The following is an 18,348-nucleotide window of genomic DNA, read 5'->3' on the forward strand; positions in this document are numbered from 1 at the left end:
AGTTGAGTTGTTTTTCCCGCATATTTCTGTAGTATAAAATATGTTTGCAGAAGTGCCTCACCGTTTGGTTCAACTGTCTTTGTGCTCTTCTTGCCACTAGTGTGTTTAGCAGACCGCTTAAAGACGGTATGTTAAATGCTGGACTCAGGGGGATTTTGAGCTGCATATATTTGAATAGCTTTGAGTCTAATCTTTTTTATTTTTTTATTTTTTGAGAATATCAACTCATGCTGTTAAATAGATGGTTGAGTGTTCCACTGGTCAAACATAAAAGGGCTGCAGAACTCATTCCTCCATCTATTGAGTTGTTAAAAATATGGGCTGGCATTAATCCAAGGGTGACTAATGTGTTATGGAGCAGGTGCAGTGGATGGGGATACTGTACAGATGAGATGGGTACTATATTTGTGTATGTCACTGCAGCTGTGGTTTGGGAAATGTGAATGTATGACCATCATGTTATTCAAGACTGTCATCTGCTGTCACATTAAGGTCTTTGGTAGGTTTGTTTTCTTGCCTGTTCACTGGGTATTTCCAATTCACTGGATTTGATGGACAAAACTACCAGACAATGCTTTTTACATTAAATGTACAGTATTCCTCCCTTTATGTGCTCACAAATAAGTCAATGGAACAGGAAAGACTATTTTTACTTTACTGTTGCTGCTAACAACTGACAAGTAGGAGCAATTATTCCACTGCAGCTGAGATTAAATCATCTGTCTTTGAAGATCAGAGACCATGGATACTGCTAAGTGGAGATTTTCCCTAATGAGTTCTTTCAAGTCCCCTAGACTTCCGTATGTAGGCCACGAGACTGTTAACTGCCTCCCAAGAGCCTGAAGTCCTTCGACATCGAGGGCATTGGTTGGATCCTCATTGACCCTTCTAATAAACAGAGGTTATCAGAAGGTCACTGCAGTGAAGCAGGGTGTTATCGTGGGTATTTATGGGGACTTCCTTTGATTGTATTGAACGGATGTTGTTTGCTTGTTTGTTGCCAGGGTCCTGCGGGGGAGGGAAGTGTGTCCAACCCTGCCTTGCTCCCAGTTTTGACTCTTTTGTGTCTTCGATTAAATTAAAACTTTGTGAAGAGATAAATAGTGCTTATCTAAGAGGAGTGGGTGCAGGTCAGCCTCTTTAAGTTTTGTATCTGTAGCAGTTCGTGATGAAAATATTCCTGTTGGAGATCTTTGAAGAAATCTTTGCAAGATATTTTGCTAGACCTATTTACATTCTTGTGCTCTTTGTGTCATATTCTTAAGGTATACTTACACATTTATAAAACTCTAGACAAAGCTGTATTTCCTTTGTGATGATAGCCACTTACATATTTAAGCCTGCCTAAAGGGTGTAGCAAAGCCTTGCCTAACATATTCATTTGTGAATGTTGTCAGTGTGTGCAGTCGGGTCCTCGTGGAGTATTCTCAGACTCTAAGCCCCTGGCCAGGGGAGTGTTTTGAATATATTAACTACTCAGTGTAGGAGTCTGCAGCCCCCCTGGGGTTATGGATCTCCATGCCTGGGCTGAGGCAGAGGCCTCTCATGCCTGCCCAGCCTGCCAGATTTCCAGCACCAGCAGCACTGGACCCTTGGGGCTCAGCATGGGTAGAGGCAGCCTGGAGCTTCTCTGCGCCCGGGGCCTCCAGGTTTGACAGGTGGGACCAGAAACCAGAAGGTAACCCACATATCCAGACGGGGTAAGAACACGAGAGAGGCTTGGGAAAGACAGAGTATAGACTAACACTGTATTTAGTGTAATAAACAATCTAAACATAACAATACATTTTAAAGAATAACATAAACATTTTGTACTACCAGGGACAGAGGAGAGTTTCCAGAACAACGTTATCACTGAAGCAAATTACTCCACCTCCTCATTGATTCTAATCAGGCTGCAGTGCAGTAGGGGTCACGATGGATCCACACATAAAACACACATAGAGACATTCAACAAATATGTGGAACCTTTTGCTTCAAGGCAGTGCAACAGATCAGTGGAGCGGGGCTGGATGATATTTCATTTTCTCCCTGCTACCTGTCGCAACATGCCCCGACTAACAGAGCCCCTTGTGTTTTGAACACAGGGCTATTTCAGTCCAAACAACCACTTAGGTTAAAGATGGGGGGCTGTGTGGGGAGGAATGGCGAATGGGAGCATGGTGGATGGTTGGTCATAGGGCTCAGGAGCCATGAGACCTGCTCTGACTGTCTAACAGTAATTGGCACAAGGAGAAGGACCATTAGGTGTTCAGTTTTCTGCGAGCCGTCACATCATGCTACACAACCCCCTCCCCTCTGCTGCAACGTCCCTCTGTGCATTGTCTTTTTCATTCTCTCTCTCTCTCTCTCTCGCTCTCTTTTCTAGTATCTATTTGAAACTATAATTCTTGTTAAACTGATTTAAATCGATTTATTGGGTTAAATGTCAGATGAACAGTATTGCAGAAGTGTCAAAGATAATACAGTTCAGATACAGACGACAGTTTGTTGTAGGTCCCCAAGTTGGGATGTAAAATTGAATGGAACTTTTTAAATGTTAATAATCAATGAGTAATGGCCTGATTCTGTCCTGCTGGCATCGGGTGGTGTTTCTCGCGGGACATTTATCATGCAGCTACAGAATTCTGCCTCCTCCAACCTTTACATTGTGGATCAGCTCCCAGGGGAAGTCGGTCTGTGGCAGCAGTGTGCAGATGGAGAAACGCTTAGGAAACTTGCAGTGTGCTGCCTGAGCCACTTTTTACAGCAGCCTCTGCTAGCCACTCCTCCTTGTGCTGCAGGTCATTTGTTACACTGCGGATGATTGTTTGTCAGGAGTCACTCAGGGTGGTCATGAAAGAGGAGATGGAGGACTTTGTCAGTATGAGAACACCAAGAATTCCCCATTGGAGTCAGTGAGGATTGCAGTTCTAGGGTGCTGCTAATGGAGTTGTCCCTGTACCTCTGTGATTGGTTCTCTCTATGCTTTGTGCAAAGGCAGGAGGGCTGGAGGGGCAGTGTTTTCTGTTGGCGGCTGAGGGGTCATCCGGTCAGTGATGCTGCCTGGATTTTGTGGAGAGCCGGGGAGACTGACCTCTCTTTCTCTCTCAGCTCTCTGTCTTTTCAAAATCCCCCCTCCTCCCCCCTTGCATTTTCCCTCACTGTGGAGGATTGGGAGTAACATTGACCTTGGGTTCACAGAGCTGTATCTACCTGCTGTACCCAAGGGTGCGCACTATGACAACATGGTGTTATTGAACCGTCCCAGTGCTTTCTAGTCCACCACTTTTGTTGTTGGATTCATTACACAGGAAGGTTTCCTTCCCGACCCAGCCAGCGAAGAAGTGTAGATGCTGTTAACAGAAATGTTCGGGTTTTTGTGAAAATACAGTGTTGAGACATTCAGGTATGACCACAAGTGCATATTTGGGAGAAAAACATTATTAAACTGAAGTGTGTTCTCCTGCCTACATCTACATCTTCATATTATAAGTGGATAACAGGCTGTCGTTGAGACTGGATTAAATTATCTTGCTTGTGCTTTATAACCAAGATTTACCCAGCAGAAACATGGACAAAGTCAATCCCCTGCATCACCGGGGGTGAATCCTCTGCTCTGAATCTAGCAAGCTAAGCTTAATGAGCTACCATTAGCAAAACTAGGGCATTCCCCTTTGCATCCTTTATTAGCATTAGCAAGAAGATGAGACAGTGAAGAGGCTGACAAGAGATCCTTCTGGAATGCTTCATAAAACTTGACTGATTTAATACCCTTCAAAATAAAAGTAAAGAAGGGCCAGGGATCATGTACAGAGTTAAGTCTCAAAAAGAGACTGACCCCTGAGTCTCATTTAATGGCTGCACCAACCCTGCAGTTTTAATTATATAATGCAGATGATGTGCCACCAGAAATGACTTGTGACCTTGACATTTTCCTCAACCTTTTTCAACCAAGGCTATGATCTCCACTGAACATTAAACACAGCTATCTTAGCTGAATTCAATAAAAATGTGAAGATTAAAAGCAACTTTGCCAAGGTGATAATTGCTGCACCCCCTCTACCCCAGTTATTTAGAGTGGTCTGACCCCTGAGTCATATCAGCACGGGGAATACTGTGCATATCAGTGTCTTTTTTTCCCAGGGAGCACAGTGAGAGCAGGAATAACCGAGGCTGCTCCAGGAACATCCTAAGAATGCTGATAGAGACGTTGGGCTGCAGTGAGCAATTAGACCCATTTTGTGGCTCGTTAATAATTGAGCATTTGTTAATGGCGTAGATGTTTCACCAGAAGGGCAGACTGCCGGTTGCCAGATTAAGCCATGCAGTACTGACACATGTTGCAGTGTCAATGCACAAGTGTGTTGAAGCATGTGGGAGTAGATTGTTCATTTTTGTATTTACACCATCGTGTGTGTATGTGTGCACGCGTGTGTGCACGCGTGTGTTTATGCAATGACCTTGTATGTATGTATCAGCCTGTTTTAACTTCATGTGGAATCTATGTACTCACTCATGCATAGATATGATCTTATACGTATGCCTGTGTGTTTACGTACACATTATCGTCCTCTCTTGTGGTCCTGGGCATTGTCTCCTGCATAATGAAGGACAAATTGTCGAGAGAGGATGATTAGCATTCTGGTGGATCCTCCTGCAGACCCCTCTACTTGTGTCTCTCCTCCTGTCTCCTTTTCCCTCCCCTCCCTCCTCTGTCGTTTTTCCCAGCTTGGAAGTGCTGCAAGCATCGGCAGGCGGGCGAGCTGCAAAAGAATATTGCAGTGTGGCATCACCATGGTAACAGCCATGGTTTCTGACATCCATAGCGCAGAGAGCGGCACCGTTGATCCATGAGACAAAAATAGCAATTTTAGGGCACCCACTTCAGTTTGGCATGCTGAGGAGATGTTAATGTTCATGTAGCACTGGGCTGTTGAACAACAGTGACATATTGGAGCAGAAAGGTGTACAGTATATACACATGCACTCTCATGCATGCATATTTCCAGGCAGAAGTTTAGGAATGCTCACAGAGGTTTTTCTCTGCTTCCCTGCCTCTGCTGCCCCCGTCTGTGTGCAGTAAGGCAAGGAGAGAAAGAGAAAGGAAGGTGTTCCTATCGCTGTTCCCAGTGTCATATCACTGCAGTAGCAAGCCAACATACAACGCATTTTATGTGGAAATTAAGCTCAGTGTAAATTCAATCAGGAGACTTATTCATTCACAACTTATTCATTCACAACATCTCTCTCTCTCTCTCTCTCTCTCTCTCTCTCTCTCTATCTCTCTCTCTCTCTCTCTCTCTCTTTTACCCTGGTTGAGCTGGATCTGTGATCCAGCTCAACCAGGGTAAACGCCTCTGCCTGTGGAAGACTCAGCCACACCATCTGCTTCACCCTTCTGAGGTTTTTGTGGGGACAAAAGGACCAGGAAAGCGGGCTGTTCTAAAGACATCCTAAGGAGAGAAACATCTGTTCTCTCTGCTGCTCTCCTGCACAAACCTCTGCTTCCATTCCAGGCCACTTCACTGCAGACAACACTTTGATCACCACCTTGCAGTCCCTGGCTGACTCCATTGCCGCCACCCAAGCCTCCATGATGCAGCCAGCCTTCACCATGCATTCATCAAACAGCGAACTTAACTCCCCGCCCAAGATCTAAATTTCTTCAAGGCAAACACTTTAATTTAGTGAGCCTTGTCCTGCCATCGGCCAAGTGCAATAAACTTCTCTCCACAGGGGGAACTGATCACCACCTTCAAGACTGCAGATCCCCAGTTAAACCGAGATTTATCTATAGGTCAGTTTCTCATTCCTGTGGTGTCGACCATGGTGTAATCTGCTCTGTCTACCCTGAAAGACAGCTGGAACTTGGCTCATATCTAAGCTTGATTAACCCTTAATCTAAAATATGTAAAAAATATATTTCATCAGTATCATAAAGAATTCACCAGCAAAGTCAAGCTTTACATTTCCCAGATTTACTGCTGCAACTACTGTGGGAGCACAGGTCACAAGGCCCCCTCGGTCCCACAGTGCCATTAAACACAACCTTCGAGGCCCCTCTGCCTCACAGTCTTTCACTGACAGAAAGGGCTGTCAGCAGTTGCAAAGATACACACCCTTGGTCAGTTTGTCTCGGTGCATCAATCCATCAAGGATCCCTCCATGGAAAGAGGCATGACATGGTTCACAGACATTCTTAACAATCATCCCTCCATACCAATATATGTATAATGTTTAGCAGCAGAATTGTCCTCTTTTTATTGTGGTCTTATCGCAAGCCTTTCCTCAGGTATTTAAGTTACATATGTGGTAAAGAATCTTGAGCCTGCAGTTAAAGTACCAGAAACAGCTTCTCAGTTGAAGGATGTAAACAGTGGGCACATTATCAGTCCTCACAAGCCACATAGAAGTAGCAACAAGTAAATATCCAGGGAAGAGGAGACGAGTCTTTGATCCTGTCTGCACCAAGCTTCAGACCCTATCTCTCGAATTAATCCCCTAGAGCCAATGTCAATAATGCTGCTACAGTATATTAATAAAACTAGCAGGAGCATGGGGTTTCCAAACCATGCATTACCAATGCTTTCAAAACTGTCCCCATACACCTGTTCCAGTGGAAAAAAAATTTCAACAGGTGGGTTTCCAATATTACTATGTGGTGTGCCTGAATGAAGCGCTTTGTTGGATCCAGTTTAAACGAATCCGAACGTTCGTGTACTGGACGAATTCGTCCTGATAGTTCCCCCTCAGGACAACTCAGGCTCATCTCTGTCCAAACTGAAACATTGTTTTCAGGCTCTAGGCCTCCCCCTGTCAGATGAAAAAACAATAGGCCCAGACACACATGTCTGGAATTTCTTGGCATCACATTGAACTGAAACTATAATGAAATTTGTGCCTTTAAGTTGAAAATATGCTCTTGATCCTTGGCCATTTTAACTTCATCATGCGCGTCATCCCCAGGGGCAGTCTGGGAGATTGGGCATGGTGTCTCCTGTGCCATATCTGTCTCTTCTCTCTAGATGAAGGGTGGCACTCTTTTTTGTTTTACGATGGGTTGACACATTCCTCTGATTCATGGCAGCGTTTCACAGATTCCACCTCATCCATGGGTTTTGAGGTTTATTTTCAAGTGCAATGGTTTTCAGGGCATTGTCTGCACTATATTAACTTTATCCTGTCAATGTAGCAGTCTATGTCTGGGGCCTGCATTTGAACCTTAATGTATCTTACTAAATACAGTTGGGTGCCATCGTCAATAGACCTGTTTTGATAAAATCCAGCTTGTGATTTTAAACCTCAGCTCCTTCATGGATTGCATTGACCTCTCTTTCCCTGGTTTATGTTCCAGTTTGGTGGTAAAATAACTCATAAAAATCATCTCTAAAGCTTCTCCTGACTGAGCTATTCCTCTTCATGGGTCAATGGTGAGATGATGTTGATTAGCTTGAAAGTGAACCTTCATTATCAGCAGAGAAGAGATGCAGCACTGATCTGACCAGAGGCTAAAGTGCCCTGTTAAATTCTCCATTACAGAAACTCCGATACCGGGTATCCATTTTTACTTTTGCCATTAAACGACATCTTAAGTGGCCCTGCTTACATTGCATTCCTATTTCTCTTGCTGAGAAGCTGTGAAATGCCGTTTGTTGGAGTGCTGTGCTTAAAATGCTTTGTTATCAATACAATTTCTGAAAAGAGGGAAAAGTCAAATGAAAAGGCCGATTTTTGCATCTGTTTTAATTTCTACTAATAATTTTTGCAGTTTTACCACAACTTTTATATAGCTTTCTTTATTGCTATCCATTTTGCTCTGCCTGTCGTAGTTTTTTAAGAAAACTACTTAAGACTTTGCTTGGCTGGTATTTTAACAGGATGTATTCCATCATAGTGAACATTTTGGCACCATTTCAGTCAAAATCATTGTTTAAAAAAACTCCCCTTAGTGGGTTCATGTGCTACCAAGCAGTGACTAAATTCTCTGAAACAAGCATAGTTGCGTTTCCTTAAATGTCTAAATCCCTGTATGATCTTTGAGAATGCACCTATATGTACACGTATAGATGCATACTCACTTTCCTACAGTGCGGTTTGTCCCCTTCCTCCTGCACTCAGGACGTCCGCTGCAGTTCCAGTCAACTGTTGATTGTGTGAATGCCACCTGAAGGACACAGTGCTCTTGTTTCATTATCAGCCTGCTCTGTGGAAACAGGCAGAAAGGATAGACCTATTTCCATTTCATTTAATCCTGTTGGCTCTTCATTTTCAAAATGGTATTCTTTTGAATATTAAACATACTGTATGTGCTTTTCTTTGGGGAAAAACTACCCAGAAATCAAATGCACCCCAGTCACTTACATTTTTATCTCAGATTCGGACAGTTTAAGTAAGGTCTGAATTGAATTACGCAGAGATTTATCCAGGAGTAATCACATTCCCAGTGACGGAGACAAAGATTGTGAACCATAAAGTATTTATTCTGTAGAATGAAGAACAATGTCATCGACAGCAGCATTATCTAAGATTGGCTTTGAGGCTCCTTTGTTAGCCTCGGGTAAAGCTCTGGCTGAGATCAATGTCTTTTCAAAGTAAACTGGGTCATTAAGGGATAACCACCAACCACCTAGGCCTTTTCTCATCGACCACCTCTGGAGGGAAGAAGGAAGGGAGGGAAGGAACAAAAGGGAAGGGTACACAGACCTCACACATTCATGATGATTTGTATGACTGCCGAAGCGTCTCAGAGAGAGCCTATCCCAAAATGATGGTTATGCATTATTATGGTTATAGTAATAGTCACTGCATGATTTGCACTATTGGATAGTATCGAGTTCTAGTGTTGTGGTGAATGTAAGACATGTGGCTCTGCTGTAGGTAGATGCATTCTTAACATAATAATATCCATACATATTACACTTCTCGGCTATCACATTTTATTTTCCTTATTTCTACAGTTAGAGTGATGGGTTCAGAGGCTCAAACACCTCTAGCATTGCCTCTGACATTGGCCTGTTATTTAAAGTCCTCCAAGGTATCCTAAGTAAGTGTGTCACAGGTTGTACCTTGGGGATACTTGATTCTGTTTATAGTCCTGCACTGCCACAACCAGAGTCACGACATACCTCCACCTGGATATGAAAAAAACTCACCTCAACCTACATATAGAGTGCTGCATTATGAACTGATGGAAACAGAAGTCAACTTTAGAGAAGAAAACGAAGAAAGAGCTTCCTGGTTCCCAAGACTGGCAAATGTTCACATTTTATTTCAAAGAATGCTGGAGACCTTAAAAATGAGTCATTCACCTCAGTCATTAGATGCAACTTGGGTCGTCTGAAATAAATTCAACACAGAAAAGTGCATTTAATGTGCTGGTTTGTGAGAATGGTCTGAGACATTTTGAATGCTAGATCAAACAACGACACAATCAAAGTCAGAACCATAATCAGTGTCAGTGATCAGTGTTTAGTTACACTTATTTTGCCGTGACCTTACAACTACAGTGATTCAACAGCTTAGCAACAAAGTTGTTGGAAAGTTTGAAATCAGTATTTGTATTGATCACTGCCTCGGATCTGTTTTCTGAAGGAACCGTGAGGAGGACCTGGATATCTTGCCTAGTCAACAGAGGTTTCAGTTTACACAGGATTTCATCATTTTTGGGGAGAATATTTACCCAGTATGTTTCGTAATTCTTTGGCAATACGCTGGTATTTGTCTTTTTGGGACAACAGTGTAAGCTGACAGCGTTATCAGTGAATCATGCAGGGGAGCACTCTAAGGACTGCCTTAGAGCTCCCGTGTTTGTTGACACTCTAGCTGGTAAATTGGACATGAGGTTGTGCATGGCTGAGTCTGTTCAAGTGAATCTGTCGAAAATGGAATTGGGTAGCAATATTTACCTCTTTTTTACTTTCTCTCCATCTCTATGTGATTTCTCTCTGTCTCTCCTTCTCTCTTTCTGTTCAACAAAATAAACACAAACACACTAATTTACCCCCAACCTCCAGAATCACCTGCACCTCTTTTGCTCTCCTCTCAATTTTTGCCCTGTCATTTTTTCCCTGCACCTTTCCTACTGCTCCCCTGGACTGCAGTTGCTAGGCAACAGCTGATTGAGAATGAGGGGTATGCAATTGACCAATTAGAAATCTTAGGCTTTATTCAGTGTGTAAGTGGGCACTGGATAATGTACTGTATGCATGTATTTGTATGTTATGGGGGGAGGGGGGTGTGCAGCTTTACAAAGCTCCGACCATAGACTGTATGTAAAGATGGACGACAGGACGACTCCCCAAAAGTGAAGCCAAAGCTTCTCGATCGCCATCTGGTGGGTGGCTGCAGTATAGGTCATTAATCCTGCCCCCTCCATGTTAACAGATGGGACATGTACCAAACTGGCAGCATTCGTATTTGGGATATTTTGGCTTAATTTCTGGAAAGTAGGGGTAAGTTGAAGAAGCATATATACAGTCTATGGCTCCGACAATAAAAATCATTGGTAAACTTTTCATTTTTACCTGGTGCTGAGTGAAAATGACTAATCTTTTAGTTGTCAGTACGTGTCAGAGATAATTTGTGTGTGTGTGTGTGTGTGTGTGTGTGTGTGTGTGTGTGTGTGTGTGTGTGTGTGTGTGTGTGTGTGTGTGTGTGTGTGTGTGTGTGTGATTTCTCTCACATACACTCAGCTGTGCTTTCCTTAATTCTGTCTATCCTTCCCACTGTCCCATACCTCCTCACATTTATCTCTTCCTCTCTCTCTTTCTCTCTCTCTGTTGCCCTCTCTTTCTCTCTCTCTCTCTCCCTCTCATATACCAGAGACACCCTCTACCAGTCACACATCCATCAATGTTCCTCCTCCTCTGTTCATCTACAGCCCTGAGGATTCCATTATGGCTCAGCTGCTGACACACACACACACACAGATTTTAGGGATAGGCAGCTCTATCTTGTCTTGCCACGGGCCGAGATATGATTAGTTAGATAGTGCTGCAGCTCTTGATGACGGCCGTGACTCAGATTGTGATGATGATGATGATGGTGGTCCCAGAGGCAGTGAGGTGATGACGAGGTGCAATTTCGCACAAATGTTTCTTCACAGTTGTTCGGCCCCTCCATCATTCAGAAAGCTGCTTTTTGTGGATAAGACTTGAGTCAACATCTTGTGACCCCGAGCTCTACCAACGATCCAGTCAGTTCATTCCCAGCAGGAGATTTTCCCTGAGCAACCCTGTAGCTTGTTAGTGATTTGTTTATTTTGTTATGTACTGGCCAATTAGTGGACATGTTTTTTTTTTACAATAAAAGCGGGATGACGCAAAGGTACACTGGACTGCTCCCTTCTGAGTCAGAGTAGATGAGTAATGGGCTGTTATAGGGTCAAGTATAATATATGTACAACACAATATGTGCTTGACTTGTTGCTCTTTTACGAGAGATTTTCTCTAGTAATGACTCATATGAGGCAGCTTGAGTGGCACCTTTGTGGCTTCTCATTACTACTCATAAACGCTGTATGCTTTGTGCTTTAATAATCACTTGATTTTACTGTTAGACATAATTCTGCATTTAATCTGCATACAACTGGAACATCGGAAGAAATCCTACAGCTATTACTTGACTGAAACTGCCAATTTAATATAATGGGCTACTATAGAAAGCCCATTCGAACATTATTTTAAGTGTGTTTTTTTCTATGTGCCAAGGACACTGTGAATTTTGCTGGCTATTCCTGCACTAGGCCAAACTAAGAAATGCCGGGGACTGAACCAAGGTGAAGGTTTTTTTTTTTTTTCTATTGCACCATCCTGGAACCTCAGTCATTGTGATGTCTTGACTGACTGGAGTTAACTGACTTGGCCTCAGTTTGTGCCTGAATGTACAATAGGTAAAAGTTCAGCATCTGATGTCCATTATGTGTTGTAGTATTTTTTAAACAACAATGTCCTTGTCCAAAGTACATTTTGAGGACATTCTTGCGGCCCCCTATTAGAACATTGTACCCAAAGCAACATAAGTGGCACAGTGATATCACTCCTACAGTAACTGGTGTCCCTACATTATCATTATTTTCGATCGTAAATTTCTGACGCCGTAAACTGCTCACTAGTGATGGAACCATAAATAAATTAGCAGCTGTGTGAGATGAAAACTATTATTACAAGATCTGCCGGCAATTATTTTCCCACTCACAGTCCTAATGACTTTTTATGTGAAACCACAAGCTGTTGCACACACCCACTCTGCACTGACACTGCAGACAGGGAGCCACCTCGGGGAGGCGTCAGTGTGTCAGCTGCACTGCGTCTGGGGAGAGGGGACGCTCAGAGAGGGGTTAATTGTCGATACCACCCAGTTTCACACATTCACGCCAGCAACCGCATGTACACGAGTGCTCCTAGGAGTCAGGTATAGGAGACCACCAAGGTCAGCCAGTGATGGGGAGAGGAGAGCACTTTGCCACTGCTTGAACAAAGTACTAGTGCTGCCTCAGCACTCCGAGCCCAGGAATACAAATACATTGAGCTAAGTGAAAGAGTTATTTTACACAAGACCTTGAGCCTTCTTCAAACTGCCGACTTCACACTAACAGTGTGGAGCACTGATGATAGAAGGACAGGGACAGAGGGATAGCGGACTAAGGGTAACTCAAGGCGATCCGAGAGTGGAATAAAAGAAAGACGAAAATGCAGGGGAAAAGAAAAATATGAGGGTGAAGAAGAGCCTGGAATGATTAATAGAGAGAAGGGTGGCAAAGACGCTATAGGGCGCCAGCATAGGAGGAAGAAGCCGAAATAGTGTGCCATCTATAACTTCGAGCTGCAGACATTACAGGAGATTAAGTTGAAGAGAAGTGATGAGAGGCAGAGTGAAAAGAGAGAAGGGGAGAATAAGGCAAGTCACAGCTTCTTATCGTCACACTGCCAAGAGTGACATTGATTAGCACTTGCCATCGGCAGGGAGGCCGTGAACCAGTCGCAAGGAAGGTCAGATAATTAAACCCAATGCCACTGCAACAAGCTGGCACTGTGCCCGCCCCGATCCCGCCCCTCACTCACTGGAGCCTGATGAGAAAAACTGTTGTGTGTTTGTGGTGTAATGTATGTAGGGTGTGTGCATGGAAATCATACAGAAATAGCTACAAAGAGGACAGTCACTACAGAGTAATGAAAACTTTGAATTTGCTGATGTTGCAGGCATTGCAAATATGAAATAGCATGATTGATGGCAACCAAAGCAGTATGCTCTGTGAAGCATGCTGTTTTAATTGAAGCCATCACTGGCGGTGATGATGCTCTCACTTTTTGGTTCTGTCCGACCACTGGGAAATGTCTGGCTAATGTAACTTTGTCCTCCAAAGAGATACTTTTCCTTTGCACGTTTACAGTTTCCCTCAGTTAGTTGTCACAAGATATTTGTAATAAATAATCTGCCGCTCTCTGCTCTCCATCTGGGATGTGATGTTGTGACAGATGTGTTCTGGCCCATCTAACTGATGTTTTGGTTGTTTGTGTGTGCATGCGAATTTCACCTCTCTCTTAAACGCTGCTGTTCCTATTCCAACCTGTGATTTTTGCTCCTGTCATCAGCAAAGTCGACTCTTCAAAGAGCTCACGGGAGCTTTTTTTTGGCATTGTGAGAGGAGCATGGTGAGATGGGATTTGACCCCAGTGAATTCTCTGCTTACTTTGATCTGAGCATGCATCCTTTTAATAGACCCAAGCCTGCTGTCAGCTTGGCGGTTAAAGCATTAATTTTTGCTTCAGGCATTATTAATAATGCTCTTTAGATAAAAAGGAAGGGATGGTGTAGGTGATGGGAACAAAACATTCAAGGGGGGAAATGGTTCCAATTAAGTGCTAATCTGATGTGAAGTATTCTATGTGGATAACAGCCACACAGGTTACTGTGTTGAGCCGTCAGTATCCTCCTTATAAGGAAATTAAGTCAAATTTATAGTATTAAGACGGCGCTTGAGGGATATTTCATGGCTGTTAATTGCCTCTTGCCTTCTTTAATATGTCATTGCTGCCAAGAACTCTGCACATACACAGTGCTGTGCATTGCAATTGATGGTTATCATTTTCTGACGTATTAATAAAAAGCTGTCCTTGGGCCTGGTTTCAGCTCTCTCATTTCCCACCGTCCCCCGTGCCATCCACACACCTCCAGAAATACAAAGAGCAGGGTGAGGTTATGAATGTCCTGGATCAATATGCTCAAAATTGCATCAAAGGAGGGGGGAAATGTAAAGCTATACCCCATCCACTAAGTTTCACTATTACCCCAGGCATCCCATTTTGTCCCTTCTTTTTAAAGTAAATCTTACACCTCTCAAATGTAACTCATATAAAGTGCAGCATAAAAAGAAACTTTAAAACCTAAGCATTGATTTTAATAAATGACCCCCTAAAACCTGAGGGTTTTCTGAACAGCTGACAGAACTGCCAATGTTTGCAAAAACGTAGCCCCTGAAGCAGATAGAGGCATGAAATATAAAATTAAAACTTTTGATAGCTTTAACATTTGGCTTTCATTGTCGATCATTGCATTTTTCCTTAGCTTCGTGAAAATCTTTAGAAAAACCAACAAAGCTGGCAAACTCACTGCGGCCCACCCTGCTCCTCCTCAAACATATCTCTTACCGACCGAGCCTTGGTCAGCAGGTCAACAGGCACATCGCCTGAGTCAGAATCTTTTTCAGTGTTATTTTCATCATTGTTTTATCTACTAGAACACTGCTGTAATCTGTTTCAATATCAGTCCCATCTGTTAGGTCGTCAGCCATTGTCTGAAATGCTACTTCAAATGCTGACAAATTACATTTTGCATTAATCATGCGAGTATTTCGGCCAATCACAATGTTTTTCATCAGTTACATGTCTTGAAACCGATGACATTCTGGATGAGACACATGTTTAATCTGGTTCTAAAGGGAGAAGCGCAGAAACGTTAGACCCGGTCTTATTGGGTTAATAAAGCAGTGGCATCAAAGAGTTGGTGTCTTCACTGCAAGCATGTAACATTTCACATTAGCATGAAAGCAGTGTTACTTCACATGAAGCGATCTCTGTTAGCATATTAAGAAAATAAGTCCAACATCACTTCATATGAAATTGAATGACGCTTTAATAGGAGCACGGAGGATTTGGGCTTTTGTTTTACCAGATGATCGTCACTTTGGAAAAGAGGAGCAGTAACATATTGACACGCAAACTACAAAAAGCCCCAGAACTAGTAATGGCTGCTGAAAAGTACAGTCATTAATGATGAATTACCTGTCATGTGCGAACGGCTTGTTTATTTCTGTGTTAAATCGTCTGATTGCTTCTCTGTGGCGCATTGCACATTATCAGCTGCAGCGAGGCAGGCGCTCTCTGCGTGAGATCTGAATGGTGAGATGTGTCACCGAGGATTAGTGAGAGAGTGGCAACGCAGAGGAGGTGTTGAGGGCGCCGAAAAAAAGGGAGAGAGAGCAAGAAGAGGTAATGAGAAGAGGTGACGGTAGAGAGAGAGAGAGAGAGAGAGAGAGAGAGAGAGAGAGAGAAATAGCTGGGAGATGATTGGATGGCAGCAAGGAGGTGCTTGGTTGCTGTAAGGGGAATCTGCTGATTCTCTATGACGTGTATGTCAAGCCGTTACTTGTGTATGTTTACAGAAGCGATGTCATTATCTTTCAGGCATGACATCCCTCCCCCCTACATCCACACCCACCCAAGCTCACTGATAGCCATCTGTCCGGTAATTAACCTGACTGACTCACTGTGCAGCATCAGCTGCCTGACTGCCCTTGACCGAATCACTGCATGTGTCTGTGTGTGTGTTTGTGTCTTTGTCCACCTGTCTTTCGTTTTCCTCACCTGTGTCTTAGGCTCAGATCCTTATGAATGGGTCTGTTCTCCAGGCATGACTCTGTGTTCAGGCTCATTACCTCTGACTGTAATGCAGTGATGAAAATGAATTTGCAGTTTGATGTTTGCCGTGCAACTTTGCACAACTTGTGAATTTACATTCAATAGTCGTCAGAGGCGGACAGGGACAGCGCAGAGGAGAGAGGAGGGAGGGTCAGATTGACGATAGTTACAGGGAGGAAGATTGTGACGTTTGATCGAGAGCAAAGAAGGTGTGAAACGGGAATACTGAATTGTACCTGACACCACCACTTTGATATTTCATATGAAATGAAGGTGAAAATGCAGACGTATCCTGCCGTGCGTGTGCGTGTCCGTGCGTGTGCGTGAGTGTGCGTGTGCCTGTGTGTGTGGTTACATCTAACTTGAGAATAAAACATTTTTTATTTTTTATTTAAGTGACCATGATTATTGTTGAAGTAATTTATATTATACAAAACAAATTTTCAAAGTTAATCTATTTTAGAAAGTCTTGGCAGTAAACAGACGAATGGGTGAAGAACGGGTGAAGGCAGTGTGTGCGTGCGTACATGTGCATGATGGAAGACTTGCCCTGCAGTTTCAAAAAAGTCATAAGAGCAGTGCCCCATTCCTCATATAGAGTATTGTGTCTGCAGTGAGATGTCCGGCTGCAAGCACTCATGGAAAACCTACATTTACCCTGTCACTTCATCTTTCTGTATCATTCAATCTATTTATACAGTATATGTCTACTTTTTATACAGCCATCTCTAATGACTTAATAGCCCATGGCAGTCACACATAAACTTGCAGGTATATATGTTTGTAGGTGTTTTTACAACTGATGGTTCCTAGGGTAGTGTTTGTGGTTAGCTACCCACACACGGTCTCTGTTTTTACTCTCACCGAATTTATGGCATTTTTGTTCATACGCATGCCCCAAAAACATACACAATTTGAATTCCTTCAAAAGACACACTGCTATTGATTTGTGCTCAGATTAAATGTGCTGCCATGTCCTCAGAATGAGATTCACGTAGCCGCAAGAGCCTGATTGGACCGGGGGATCGATAAGGTGGCAGAGAGATGGAGAGACGAGAGATGGGAGGGAGCAAGAAGGAGAGAGAGAGACAGATGTGTTCGCGGTTCTTCATTACACCTATAAAAGAGAAAAAATGAGAAGTGGCAGCCAGGGAGTAGTAGCATTCTGTTGCAGTGCAGTCCCAACTTAAACCCTGAAGTACTGTGCATTATTATCTTCCCAGCTTTTGTAATACTGTAAAATGATGAAATAAAATGTGTTAAATCTCATTACTGACATAACGTACAAATAAGCATTGAGAAGGACAGGAGGACAGAGAGCAAAGAAGGGCGAGTGAGTTGATCTGCAATGTGAACTCATATCCTGGCTGTATAAATGCACCTGATACAGAGGAGCAGGAGTGAAAGTGGGACGATGCCAGAGACGCGTCACAGTGAGGGACAGAATGCATCAGAGGGCTCATCTGTCTGAGATAGCTGAGTATAATTAACAAGGCCTTAGTTTTTAATTAATTTGCCTCAATCACCGTTGAAATTCTATTCTTGCATTTTGGACTAAATTAATTCAAGGACATGCGCTCAAACAATCCACACTGTGTACTTTCTCTTTTTTCTTTCCGAGTCCCCCTCTTCTTGGTTTGCTTGCCCAAGTGTTGTTGGTTCTTAATTCCCTTTTCCTTCTTTATTTACCTCCTTTTTTTCATTCGGATAAATTCGGATATGATCTAAATCCGGCACGTCCAATAAATGGTGTCCCGTGTTCCTAACATTATTGTGAGATGTGAATGTGGCAACTCTGCAGTGCCCTCCAATGGTGGGTCTGTGCCCAGGGAGGACGAGGGAGCACCTGGTGATGATGCGATGGCCAAACTCAACCAGCTGAGCCCCGAAAACAACAACCACCATCTGAAAATAATAATAATCCCTCTGTCACACTTCCAGCTCCATGTGGCCGGGACATCGGAGCGAAGATATTACTCTGCTTTGCTGGGGTTTACGCGCCGTATAACCATCTATCCCCCCCTTTATTGGTTGATGCGATATACTGTGGATAGAGAACACTCATGGAGTCCACTCCGCCTGTGTTTGTCTCTCTCTCTCTTTTTATTTCTTGATGGGAAATACAGAATGGACATGAGACTAAGCGAGATCACAGCAAGTGGTTTTTAAAGGGACTCCATAGATTTTACACTTGAAATTCAGTTTCATTGTCATGAGCAGAGAAGTTTGCATATCTCATCCTCTCTTGCCTCAGATTAAATAATTCTTTTTTTAAATATGTTGCTTGTGAGTGCCTCATCTTCAAGGATTGTAGTACCAGCTTTCTGCAATGCCACTTCAATCACCATCAAGCTGACAGTCCTATAGTTGTTTTAAAGTGGTTTATTCTTCTGCCCCTCCTGTTACTTCTCCTATTGTTCTTGTGTAGCCGTGGCTCCCACATTTCAGT

The 18,348-nt window shown here is 43.2% G+C and overlaps 1 protein-coding gene across 2 annotated transcripts in view; it reads left to right on the plus strand.

The window, feature by feature from the left end:
* gabbr2 (gamma-aminobutyric acid (GABA) B receptor, 2) overlaps positions 1-18,348 on the plus strand; it is a 175,835-nt gene that overhangs the window by 129,712 nt on the left and 27,775 nt on the right. The window lies entirely within an intron of this gene.

Source organism: Hippoglossus hippoglossus, chromosome 11 (assembly GCF_009819705.1).
Source record: "Hippoglossus hippoglossus isolate fHipHip1 chromosome 11, fHipHip1.pri, whole genome shotgun sequence".
NCBI lineage: Eukaryota > Metazoa > Chordata > Actinopteri > Pleuronectiformes > Pleuronectidae > Hippoglossus > Hippoglossus hippoglossus.